This window comes from Anas acuta, chromosome 2, assembly GCF_963932015.1.
Source record: "Anas acuta chromosome 2, bAnaAcu1.1, whole genome shotgun sequence".
NCBI lineage: Eukaryota > Metazoa > Chordata > Aves > Anseriformes > Anatidae > Anas > Anas acuta.
Window position 1 is genome coordinate 123,632,354 of NC_088980.1, and position 13,728 is coordinate 123,646,081.

The following is a 13,728-nucleotide window of genomic DNA, read 5'->3' on the forward strand; positions in this document are numbered from 1 at the left end:
GCTCTGTCAGCTAGATATGATGGCATAATATCATGAGACCTTTTGTCCATAGTTAGACTTTTTTAATAATGACTAATAGCAGATACTTCAGGAAAGTATGAGGAGTGGGAAAGTGCAGGGTGATACTTCCTATTGCAAACCCTACCAGATTCTGATAGACTTTGATAAAAGATATCTCCTGACCAAAATGTTGTATGGATGTCCCCATGTTTAAAGCTTTTATAGACTTTCTTCACAAATTGTGGGTTCAAAAGCCTATTTCTAAGAGAAAAAATCATACAGCAATGAATTCTGCAAAGTCTGAAGTCATCTATAATTAAATGTCATCTACAACTATGTGTTTTTCTCTAATTTTTTTTGTTGTTGTTGCTTTTTTGTTTGTTTGTTTGTTTGTTTTGGATGCATTTTGTACTATGATTTATCAGTGATCACTCATAATCTGTCTTTTCCGTGAATTTCACCATTTTACTACCCCAACACTGAAGAGAAGGTTTTGTGTAGATCTCAGTAACAACCATCCAATACCTAAGAGGAGGTCATTGAGAAGACAATGTCAGTTGTCACTCTTCACAGTGGGAGGGCAAAAGATGATGGATTGAAACAAACAAATAAAAATGTCATATGGGACATAATGAAAAGCTTTTACACCATGAGAAGAGTAGAAGAGGCTGCCAGTGAGGCTGTGCAGTTTCCATCCTTGGAGGTTTTCCAATATACAGCTGGATAAATGCAGAGGATATATAAAACTATCCAAAAACTGTGAGTAAATGAAGACCTGTCAAATACTTACAGCAAATTTAGACCTTATTAATTGGTAGTTATGATTAAATCTGGATTTACCTATGTGCATTTCTTTGCATGTATTGACCCTGTTTCTTATCAGTCATTTAATGTCCATATTCTCCTCCTAAACTACTTTCAGTCAGTATAGCTTTGAACTGCTCTGATTACTTCTGTATCATCAGAAAGCTTCATTACAGACTGAACAACTAAGTAAATTATATATTTAATATATTAAATATATTTTATATATATATATGTATAATATATATTATATATAAATACATATGTTATATATTTGATATATTAAATATATAATAAATTATATTAAATAATATGTTAATTAATGTAATGAATATATTAATATGTTAAATATATTTTTATATATCTAAGTTTTGTGTTATGCTGTTACCTGTTTTTAAGGCACCTTAAAATCTACTGGAAAATGAAAACACACTGTAAATAATGTAGATCAAAGAAGAATGAAGATAGAATGTTTTGCTACTAGTATCCATGCTTTTTTTAAAAAATATTTTTTGCACTGTTACACTTTTTGTCCTAACTTGCCAGAGTTTAGGGCAATTTATTTTTATTGTAATCGACATGGCTTTCATTTCTTTGGGATGGTTCTTTTGTTAGACTCCTTTACTCTTATGTTTAGCTATGATATTTTTATATCATTCCTTCCAAGGTCATTTGGACTGATAGAATGTGTTTGTTCAAAGCTTCTACTGACATATGTCTCATACTTTTTGGCTGCTCCTAATTATTTTCCATTAATAAATTTTTCAGAGTAGTTTAGTAATTACATATTAGATCAAGTCACATACATGTTAGTATGAACTCAAGAAATGCCCATCCTTTTATGTATTTGCTAATTTGTTGCTCATAGAAGAAATCATTAATGGCATATAAAACCATAAGTTTTGGGAGAGGCTTTCATGACATCTACCTAACCCGCCACACAGAGTGAATTCTACTAGTTTTCTTTCCAGTGCAGTGACTCAATGAGTGGCTCATTGCATATACTAGTTAAAGGAAGGGTTTAATGATTTAAGCTCTTGGGGAAAACTGACTGCTTTTCAAAAGGAAGATTTGACCATGTTAGTATTGTGTGCATCATTTTGATCCCTCAGTGGTTCCTGATGCCCCATTAATGTGGCATTTCTGCATTAAAGGCTTATGTTTAACACTAGTAATATAATACAGAAAACAATCTGTAAACACTTTATTTCTGCATTATCATTGCCTTTATTGTTTTAATAAGCATAGGGTTGACATTTGGCCTTTTTCTTTCTTTTTCTATTTCTTTTTTTTTCTTTTCTTTTTTTTTTTTTTTTCTTTGACTCAAGCTCTAAAACTATTCAGCTGTTTTTAGAGCCCAAAATGTTGACAGCAGAATATAAGTCCCAAAGCTAACAGGCTTCAAGAGAAAAACACTAATCAGTAGGGAAAAGGAAAATTACTTTTTAAATTTCATTTATACAAATTACAGCTTTTCTCAGTGTTTTCAGTTATACTTTTTGGAATGCGTTTGCATTCTGGCTGTGGAAACACAGTGTCATTACTGAGTATGCAGGTACATGTGTTCATGGAAGGAAAAAAAGCTGCAAGAGCAAGAACCTCAGTCGCTTGTGCATTTATAGTACTAAAATATAAAAAGTAACTACCACATTGTCCTGGACTGTAAAAAATATCCAGATGAGAAGATGAAAAGAATGACCATAGCCAGATGGGACTGAATGTCTTTCATTCCAAACCACAAGAAAAAAAAAATCACCTAACAAGAAAAGTTTATTCGAGCTGAATGAGTCTTGCAAAATAACGTGAGTTTTGTCAGATCAGAGCCTGCAAAGCCACCCAGTACTCCAGTAGTCTGCATCTATGGACTAGGCATTACGTATTAGATGGATTTTATGGATAGTCTTTCCAGAGTTTTATGAAGACCATACTGAAAAAGAGTAACCCAATAAGAGAACAGTGAAAGGAAAGGTCATCTGGTTCCTATTAGTGACTGAGGTCAACTTTATGCTGAACTTAAGAAAAGAAACTCAAGTCTTTTAGGTTTTGGCACACTGTTACCAAAACCTGAACAGAGCAGTAAGCTACACTCAGGTCTGTCAAGCTGTTGACTGAACTGAAGGCTAAGTCAGTACCTGAGAGACATTTTCATAGTGCTTGAAAATAGAAGTGATGAACTTTGATGTCTGTATGAAAAAAGCAACTTTGCCTAAGAGATATTTTTATTCCACCTGGGCTGGAATGGAGGTGGTTAGGGTCAGATTGGAAAGGTCAGAGAGGGAAGAAACCATTGTAGATGATAGTAGTGGGTGAAAAATAACAAGGTAATAATAAAATGGAAAACTGATTGAAACCAGAAAACATGAAAACATTCCTATGCTAGATAAGATGTAAGATAAGATAAGGCTGGATAAGATGTATTTTTTGGGGGAAAGGGGCAAGACACTTGACAGAGACACCTGTATTAGCTGTTCCTGAAAGAGAAATGTCTGTTTCCCATACCATTTGCTACTTTTTCAAATTAAACTTCTCACAATTTGAAAGGCAGAGATACAAGGTTATCACAAGACATCTATTGCACATCTGTATTCCACAGGTCATGAGGGAACACCACTCAGCCACATGTGCTGGCATTGATGCTAGAAAGACTGTCAACTGCACTCTACATATTTCATATTTACATCCATGCTCTTGTGTTTGGATCAATTTTCCCAACATTGTACACTTCTGAACTATTCATTTACTGCTTGCATTGTGTAAAGACAATATGTGTATTGATAATCTAAAATATCATTTGTTCTAGTTACAATAAGCCACCCTGGAAGCTTGCTATTGCTTTATTTTATTTCATTTGGCTATTATGTACAACTGAATGGCCAGTTCAGACCTCTCTAGTTTTTTGTTTGTTTGTTTGTTTTTGTTTTACTTTTTTATTTATCTAGAATAATAATCATAATGGAGTAAACCTTTTTGCTAGTTTAGTTTTCCCATGTTTTGTTTCTCTGAATGTAATAAAGTTGAATACGTGATTCTGTGGGCAGACATTGGCCCTGCCAATCTAAATATGTTGATTAAGGCTAGTCTTTTTTAACCAATTATGTCTGTCAAATACTCTTTTCTGGTCTTCAGGAAGTCAAGCAATTGATTCAGTTCTTACATTAAACATCAAACCATGAATATCCTCACTTTGAAGTCAATGGTATGACCCTCTTTACTTTATGCAGAAGAATGCAGACAATTTAATACTTTCAAACCAGAAGTCTTGGTTGCTAATGTTCCCACATTCTTCATACCAGATAATGTTATAATTACATGACAGCTAAAAAGTATCTGGGTGAATTTCAGTAATGTTGCAATATGGAGGACAGTGGGTTAGACAGCTAAGTTGTCAGTTGTAAGGTATTCGGCATTTTATAATAATGTCTGCTTATGGACACTTGACCTTACACAGTAAACATCAGAGTAGATTTAATGTAGGAGGTAGCCCTGGTACAAAGAAGAATCTTGTGTGCTACTAGTGTATAGTGTAGTTGTCTAAGGCTAGCCACGTTTGTCCTTGCCCTTTTATGTGCCTCTATGCTGTAAAGCAGCACTTGTAGGCACTTAATAACCTCTGCTGACCTCTTGTCCTAAGCATAAGTATTTATAACCTTTTTCTGAAAGGATCAAGCAGAGTTCTTCTATAAGATATCTGGACTATCTGTCTCTTTTTGTCATGTAAAACTACTCTGGCTCTAACCTGGCATTCACAGTTCCTTCTATGAAGCATGAGATCCGGGCTGTCCCCAGGTAAGTTCCTTAAATGACAGCAGCTGCTGCTCACCACTGGCACCCAGTCCTGCTCTCTGACATCCTCTCTCTTTCTAGCATGATGAATGCAGAACTGATGCCTGAACAATGTCTTATCTTCAAAGTGGGGAAGTTTGCCCTCCCACTCCACCCCCCCGCATTGTTTATAGCCTGATTGTTTATAGTCTTGCGGTTAAACTGTTTCCTAGGAGATGTGGTTTCGCTTGCCTGCATGACAGGAGTATATTGCACTTCATCTTCCTAATTGCTGCTCATCTTTTGTGTGAAAAAGGGAGGAGGAGAAGAAATCCCCATGGGCCCTTTTAGAAAGGCAGCCGCAGCTATAGAAGTCCTGAGAGTGTCTCCTGCACAGCTTTCAAGGGGACCGTGGCTGAGGCATTGGAGTGAAGGAGTTCCAGCCACTGAATCCTCTCAGGCTGCTCTAGTGGTGTCAGTCACTCTGGGCTTCTCAGATATTTTACGGTCACAGTATGATATCCATTGAATTTAGGGTAGATGAGGTAACACTTGATTAAATAAGTTCAAGATGCAGTTATAGTTGGTACTATATTCCTTGTATTTCAGATGTTTGCAATTTTTTTGCATCTAGCCCCCAGTACTAATTGCCATCTGAAGCAGGAAATGTTAAGGAGGGAAGTGGATGTATGTTAATGCCCAGACGTGTGGGGTTCAATCTTGTGCTGAAATTAGGACTATCATGGATGTCTCAGATCCTTTGTGTTTTGCTTGTATACTACTGAGATTCTGCTCGTGTGATTCTACCCAAGAGACTTAACAATGTCAAAGAGAAATGTTTGGGACATCGTGCTACTTTGATGCTACAATATACTATTTTCACCCCTCCTGAAGACCAATGTGTAATGTCAGGTCTAGGAGTCTGGCAGTGTTGAACAGCTTTATATTCCACCCACTTTTGCTGAAGCTGGGAACTGCCGGTCTAGAGTTTTGTTCATCATCTAATTTAGGGAACTGCAAAAAGGCAAACCACACAGATGCAGGCTTTCCAGACCTCCCTTATAATATGGGATTTCCTGTATTGTGCATTCAAACAGTACGTCCTGTATATAAAGCACACAGGAGATAATTTTTTCCATATTTTTCTTGTTTGGTTCCTATCTGTTCCTCCCAGGCTGCATCTCAGAGAATATAAGCATTCATAGTGAGACAACAGGAGAGAGGGAGAGAGGGCTCCAGCATTCCTATTTTAATATTTAAAATCTAGCATCAGTGTGCATTCACCTTACAGATTTTACCCCAGTATGTTCCAGTTCAACTTCATTAGATTAACAAAAAACAACAACAAAAAAAAGTGTGTGTGGGTGAAGTTTCTGTAGTTCAGTGGAATTTTCCATAGGCATTTCAGGTCTGGTACAATAGTGAACATTTTCTTGTGATCATTGTTCTTTTTTTTTATTGTTGTTTTGTTTTGCTTTTTTTTTTTTTTTTTTTTTTTTTTAACTCTCCTGTAATATAAAACCTTTTCTATGAGACAGAAAGTCACAGGTTTATTCCTTCTTTTTGATGATGCATTGAAGTAGGACCTGAGTGGTTCTTTTGCTCTTCTGGCATCAAGATTCCTTGGTCTAATGGAGAAGTACATGCCATGAACCAGTGGTGCATGAAATTTTAGTGCTTATTATAATTTCTTGTTTCCTTAAGAAGCTAAGAAAATGCTGTGTATTAAGTAAACTTAGACTGGGTGGAGTGAGCAGGAACATCTGCATGTCTTATGTTATGACTCCCCTAGCAGTCATCTATAGTGCTATATAGCTCCAAAAAGTCTCACAAGCATATAGATGGTGGCGTTCCAACAAGCTGAAACTGCTGGCTACAGCTGATGTTTCAGCAACTCATTTTATCTGCAGCTGCCTTCATCTGTTGCTGGCTTTTAGGGAAGAATACTGAGTGTCCTTAGATTTTATTTGCTGAAGGAGGGACAGAATCCCAAAGGATAAGAAATCAAAGCCAAAAGAAATTTTAAAATAAAATAAAATAAAATAAAATAAAATAAAATAAAATAAAATAAAATAAAATAAAATAAAATAAAATAAAATAAAATAAAATAAAATAAAGAGAAAATATAAATTCTATAAGAGAAGACTGCAGATACAAAGAAGTTTTAGAAGAGGTTACATCAGATATGCCTTTTAAGTCCATGGTGGGACTTATTGCATGGAATTGTATTCAGCAGGATTATATCCTTGAATTCAGCCACTATGTTACAATCCACTACTGACAGATCTATTTAAATGCTTATTCTATTTCATAAAATACTCTTATTACAGATAAAACAGTAGTGATATAGCTGATCATCAGACCACAAATATGTATTTAAAAAAAAAATTGTACTCTCACCTTTCCTCAGAACTCAGAACATTTATTGTGGCAATCATCTTATACTTGATTTCTTTTTTTGTGTGTGACTTACCTCACAAAAATTTCAGCAACCAGTATGGTAGCTGTCAACTTGCTCAGTTTGGTGTTACTTTTCTTATAGGTGTATCTGATCTGAAAGGGAGTCTCTAACATCAAAATCCTGTCTTATTTGTAAAACTGAACACATATTAAAATGTGTTAGAGGGAAGAATTTAAATTTGCATTATACATCAATATCATTTAGCTATTATACATCATATCATTTCAGCTACTGCACTTATCACCCTATTCCTTTCACCACCAAGGCTCAGTCCAGTAAATGGCATTTCCCCTAACCCTTTTCCCTCTGCTTCTTCATTTTATTTCTCTGATCCACTTCGAGTGAATAATATTAAATTACCTTCAACATTAAGTGCTAACTTATAAATGAGGGCTCAATTAGTTGTCTTTAAATGAGGACCTTTGGGGTTTCATTAACAAGAAAAATACATGGCTTATATTGATTTGTGGGACAAGGTGATGTAAATATTCCACTGGATCTTTAATGGCAATGAGTTTTATTGCTCCGTTCAGCACATACATAATTGGTGATGTATGTTGGGGACGGGGATAGTTATGGGGTAAATCTTTCTCTTTTTTTGTCCATTTTATAAATGAAATTTGTAATGGCCAGGATTCATTCAAAGTGTTTCTTTTATTGATTATGATAAATATACCCGCACTCAGAACTAGAATTTATAGCTCACACTTCATAAGCAAAAAAACACTTACCTATACATCCCTGACATACTGGGTTTTGGCACCTATATTTCTTTCTTTTTGACAGTATTACAGCGCATATTTAGACACCAGCTCCAGAAGCAGCTTCTCACTTTCTGATTATGTTCCTGTCCAGTAAAATTGTTTTTGGAACAAGACGCTTAAATTGTTCAAAAAATCTGAACACAAACTGAATCAAATAGCCATAGCCTTCCTGCTAAACTCAGGAAATCATTTTGTCTTGAAAGGTAACAGCTCTATCCATTAACATTTTGAAAGGTTTCCTAGAGACAACATGAAACTACAACCTAAGTCATGCATTTGTTCTGTAATGCTCTGGTTCAAAGTGCAAACAAATAGTTTGGGGTGTGGTATTCTTGCTGTTCATAGCAACTTTTTTAATCACTACCTCTTGCTTTAGAGTAGGCAAGCTGCCTGTTAAGGCTTGTTTATTGGTCTTTTTCATTTCACAGCTAATTTCACACTGATATCACCTCATAGCCACAAAAAGCCATTCCAGCCAGACTTTAGAGAGGTGAAATTCCCAGCAAGCCAGTTAAGCTAAAACTGTCCCGTGAACTTGCCTACAGCACCTCCCAATAGGTCCAAGATAGCATACATCATTTTCCTAAAATCAGGCAATTTCTAGCAGTAACTGAAAAGATCTTGCATGATCTTTCTGATACTAATTCATTTTATTCATAACCAAACTAATTCCATTACCTTAAAGATGTTCAGTTTTCAATTTCTCCATGATACTCACTTCCAAATGAAGCAGTACCCTCATACAGTATTATCTCCCTCTCCTTCATCAAGGCATGGAGCATCTCCTCTATGGCATGATTCATGTCTGATGCCTATGAGGAAAACCTGAAGAAACTACTTCCTGGAATCAATTTTTAAATATGCAATATTGAATCAGAAAGACCATGGAACAATGTTATAATTTTCCTCATTCAAACAATGAACAAAAGGATATACAATGACTACAGTGGAAGGTTCATATTTATGGCCCACGGTGACTCAGCCTGGATAATCCATGAATGTACAGCTTACGAATTGTTGAGACCTTAGTGAATCCTTAGTGATTACTACAGAAACTGCTGTACATTTTTCCTAAACTTCTTGTGTTACCAAAATGAGCAAGGAGTGCCTTCCATGACTGTGTATTCATGATTAACAAATATTAGTAGATATCTGTACACTGGGCCCATGTCAAGCAAAGGAGTACCTCAAGAAGCTGATATTTCTGCAAGTTGTCTTCAGGAGGGATGGGGTTGTCCCGGTTACTTTCTTCTTCAATGCAAGTGAAACACTTTAAAGACATACTGACGAAGTTAGGCACACATAAAAGGTATTTGGAGTCAGAAAGAAGAAAAGCAGTTGTAAGTATAAATCAAAGGGACTCCACCAACTTTACAGGAAAACAAAACTGGAGAAGAAACAAACATGAGAGATGTTGTGGAGAAACTGAGCCCAGAAAATGGACACTGAAAAGATCCTGACCCATGTATTGCTCAAAAGTGGTCAGGAAAGGATGATGAGGTAAAGATTGTCTGGTTTGAGTTTAATGCCTTTTTCTTTTCTTTCCACACACATCTGTGACTATCTTATTCTGCTCAAAGTGATGTTTTACAGTTACAAATCGTCTATCTGTAGGCCTTGACTACATGCCTATGGAAAATTTAATTTTGAATTAAAGTAACAACCAGGTATGAGCTACGAAAAGGATAAGATTAAACTGGGCAGCTTCAACACAGAATTCTAGTATAAAAATCTTCATTATAAAAAAAAAAAAAAAGAGTTTCAGAAGTAGGGTCATTCACTAGAATGAATTGCATTATATACAAGAAAAAGTGCATGACCAAATGATTTTAACTAGTCCATGATACATGGGAGACGCAGTCATTTTATAAATCTTGCTGTTTGGCTGTGTGGTGCCTGATTTTCAACATGCAGTGAAAATTCTAAAATGCATAGACATAAACTTCCAGAAAGATACATATGAAAGAATACAAATTTTAAAGTGTAATAACACACAATAAATTATTTTATTTTATTTTATTTTATTTTATTTTATTTTATTTTATTTTATTTTATTTTATTTTATTTTATTTTATTTTATTTTATTTTATTTATTTTATTTTATTCTTGTCCTTCTCCCTCACTGACATTCTCTTAATCAATTAGTTAATCTTCCTTAGCTATTTTCCTGAGCATCTACTAGATGGCATCCTGCAGGATTTGGAAAAAATCTGAAGGTTGATGAACTAAGTTTAGCTCTGTTCCATTTACTTTTGCTCATATGAATCTTTCTTTGTGTCTCTCACTAAGCACTGTAAGTGTTCCAAGGCTGTTTAACAAAGCTAAGCTTCATTTAGCATATACACAATGAAGGCACATTTGTATCCTTTCAGTTTTTTTTTTTTCCAGAAAGTTGATGCCACTTAATGGTGGGTGAGTATAATAATATCTGTCTCTGGATGGATTTAACATCAAAACGTGTAAAGTAGCATGAACATCTGATTAACATATGGAAATATTTTTTAAATAAGGCTTTCTTTTCAAGTGCTGAAAGTTTCACAGTCTTTATACTGTTTTATGATGCTGCGGTAGCAATTCCATAGTTATAGCTATAATCTGCTTTCACATTTGATTTTTAAAACTCCAAACCTTCTATATCTCAGTTTTGAGAAACAAAAGTATTGACTATGACATTTTTCATGTGTGGTCTTTAACAAGAGATGGAATGTACTTATAGGAAATAATGTGATACAGGAAAATATGAAATTTTGCATATTCAACTTTTCTTTTGAAAAAGCTTCCAAACCTAAGATAATGAACACAGACTGCTGTTTGCATATGTATAGAACACTGGATCATATAGCACAGTAGTATGCCACTATTAAGAAAAATATGGAAAAAGGGTCATACTCTGATATAAATATTAAAATTTTATGATTATACTTATCAAAACCTTAACACAGAATATCCAGGTGAAAAAAAAAAAAAAAAAGAGTTTATAGAATTTTTAATAAATATGTTCTTATTTTTAGCCTGGCACTCAGTGCAGGCTAAAACAACAGTTGTACTCAGTGATCCTTGTGGGTCCCTTCTAACTCTGGATATCCTGTGATTCTATGAAAATAATTACCAATAACACATCCTCTCCCACCTCCCTTCTTTCCAGGCTCAGCTTAACTCACACTTCTTCTACCTCTTCACCCTGAGCAGTGCAGGGAAGTGGGGAATGGAGGTTGCAGTCAGTCAATAATGCTTCATATTTGCCACTTCTTTCTCCAGATACTGTTCCCCTGCTCCAGCATGGGGTAAGCCCAATGAGATGAACTGATGCAACATGGGTCTTCTCATAGCCTGCAGTTCTTCAAGCACTGTTCCCACATGGTCCATCTACGCACATGATCCAAACTGCTCCAGCATGGGTCCCCCATGGGCAGCAGCTCCCCCAGGTCCCCAACTTCTGTGTGGGCTCCTTTCCATGGGCTGCAGCTCCAGCTCGGTGCCTGCTCCTGCAGGGCCTCTCCATGGGCCACAGCCTCCTCCAGGCCACATCCACCTGCTCCACCAGGGGCTCCTCCCCAGGCTGCAGCGTGGAGATCTGCTCCCATGTGGGACCCATGGGCTGCAGGGGGACAGCCTGCTCCACCAGGGGCCTCTCCACAGGCCACAGGGGAACTCCTGCTGCATGCCTGGAGCACCTCCTGCCCTTCTACTGCACTCACCTTGGTGTCTGCAAAGCTGTTTCTCTCATTTTCTCACCTCTCTCAGCTGCTGTGCAGTGCTTTTTACCCTTTCTTAACTGTGTTCACAGAGGTGCAACCAGGGTCCCTCACTGTCTTAGTTCTGGCCAATGGTAGGACTCTTCTGGAACTGTCTGGAACTGGCTCTTATCTAACATGGGGCAGCCACTGGACAATTCACAGAGGCCACCCTTGCAGCCCCCTTCCTGCTAGCAAAACCTTCCTACGTAAGCAAATGCTTCTAATAAGCTACAACTTCTTGCAGGGTTTGGAAATTCCAGAGAGAAGATGACCAAATAATTAGCCACAGTGATGTTAATGAAATGTTTTACACACAGCTGCTGGGGCCACAGGCATATGCAGAAATTCACAATTTTTCCAAAAAAAAAAATGTTTCAGAAACAATGATTATGTATCTCTTATACTCTGTACAATAAACAAGCTCAGAACTTAATGAAACCATCATATTTGAAATGGCCTGGGTTACACAATAGTTTACGATGACAGAATGATACATGTGATAGGGAAATGAGGCTGAGAGGAGTTCTTCTTTTTGATTTTTTTCTGTCCAAAAAGCTGTAATGGAAAAAAGTGGACAGAGTGGCACAGAGCTACAGTGGTGAGTGGTGCTTCTTATAGATTTATCTATGTGTTGTTATGTGTTGTTTCTTTTGTTTGTTTGTTTTTGTTTTTGTTTTAAACACATTTTCTTCTGAAAACCCTGAATTTAAGTTGCTGGAGATTGCAAGTACCCAATGGATAAGATTCCTACCAGGTATACTCCAAATGAAGTTACATTTTTATTGTTATTGTAATGGCTTTACAATTTCTACAAATCAGTAATGGTCAATAAATATTGGTGTTTGGAATCCACTGATCCCATGGCCCTCTCCTTACCTTGTAGTCACAGGATTACCCCAGGTTGCCGTGAGCAGAGGTCTGGAGTGGGGTGGCATCTATGCAGGTCTACACGATGCATGCTGCAGGTATGTACTGCTCAGCTCTTCCCCAGCCCTTTGTTCTCTCCATACTTCTTATATCCACCTTCATGTGTTCTCATGTTTTCTCATGCCCCTCATGTTTTCTCTTTCTTTCTCCTTTAGTTCCTTCATCCTTTTCAGCTGTGTCATGTACCTGAATGAACAGTTGGTTGAGATGATTAGAAGAACGGGTGAGAGGGGAACATGAAAGCTAGGGAGAGGAAAATTATTACTTCTCAGTGTGTAACATTTATTAGTATGTGTAACTCATAATAGTGTTCTGTTGTTATTCCCAAATTTCTGAAGCTTGCACCACTGCTCTCAAGGTGTTCCCAGCTTTCCAAATACATGTGAGCCTTGCATTTGAGTGGTTTGTGGCAAATTTGCTTTTTTACAATGTTCTCCTTATAAGAGCAAATGAGAAGAAGCAGCTCATATTACTTCAAACTGATATTTATTTATTTATTTATTCATTCATTCATTCTGAAGACTGAGTTACAGGGCTTTGAGTACCTACCATCTAGAACTGTTGCAGGGAAAAAGTGTTTTCAGAGACTTCTGAATCGACTGGTATTCACAGTACAGGGAGTTCTGAATCAACTGGTATTCACAGTACAGCAGTGAATGTTTCAAATAAGTGCTTTGGGTTAGTCACCTACCACACCACAAAATCCTTTTATTTGATATAATATAAAAAACAGAAGCAAAAACAACAAGGAAAGGATGTTGATAGCGATACAGGCTGAGAGAAATGTTTTTGTTATTACAGGACTGGAGGTAGATTTGGATACTGGCATCCTGTCTGGAAGCTTGTGCTGTCAACTGGCTAACTGGCTAACTGAATTCAGAGTAGAATAGGTAAGGACATATACTGTGGTCGACCTTTATGCAAAAATACCTAAGAAGACATGGGGTCAAACTGTGAACTGAAATTGAGTACAAGTTAACAATAATAAAAACACTACGGTAGCAAATTAAATATCTTGAAGAAAACAGACATTCTATATTTTAAAAAATTATTTCAGGTTAATTTAAAAGTGCATTTATGGAAAGGAACCTTACTGTGGCATTTGTTCACAATAATTTTAGTAGTGAAGCTATAAGCATTCCGTAACAATTATATAGGAATTACTCATGGTATTTAATGTCTACTTCCTTGTATACATTTTCTTTCTTTCTTTCTTTCTTTCTTTCTTTCTTTCTTTCTTTCTTTCTTTCTTTCTTTCTTCCTTCCTTCCTTC

The 13,728-nt window shown here is 36.4% G+C and overlaps 1 long non-coding RNA gene across 3 annotated transcripts in view; it reads left to right on the forward strand.

Moving 5' to 3' along the window:
• Nucleotides 1-397: 397 nt before the first annotated feature.
• LOC137851163 (uncharacterized) overlaps nucleotides 398-13,728 on the forward strand; it is a 60,406-nt gene continuing 47,075 nt past the window's right edge. The window contains exons 1-3 of one of the 3 annotated variants that reach the window (XR_011093033.1): nucleotides 398-759; nucleotides 12,412-12,493; nucleotides 13,257-13,345. This is a non-coding gene — a long non-coding RNA (uncharacterized lncRNA). The remainder of the gene's footprint in view (nucleotides 760-12,411; nucleotides 12,494-13,256; nucleotides 13,346-13,728) is intronic. The other 2 variants (XR_011093034.1, XR_011093032.1) reach the window with 2 other exon arrangements.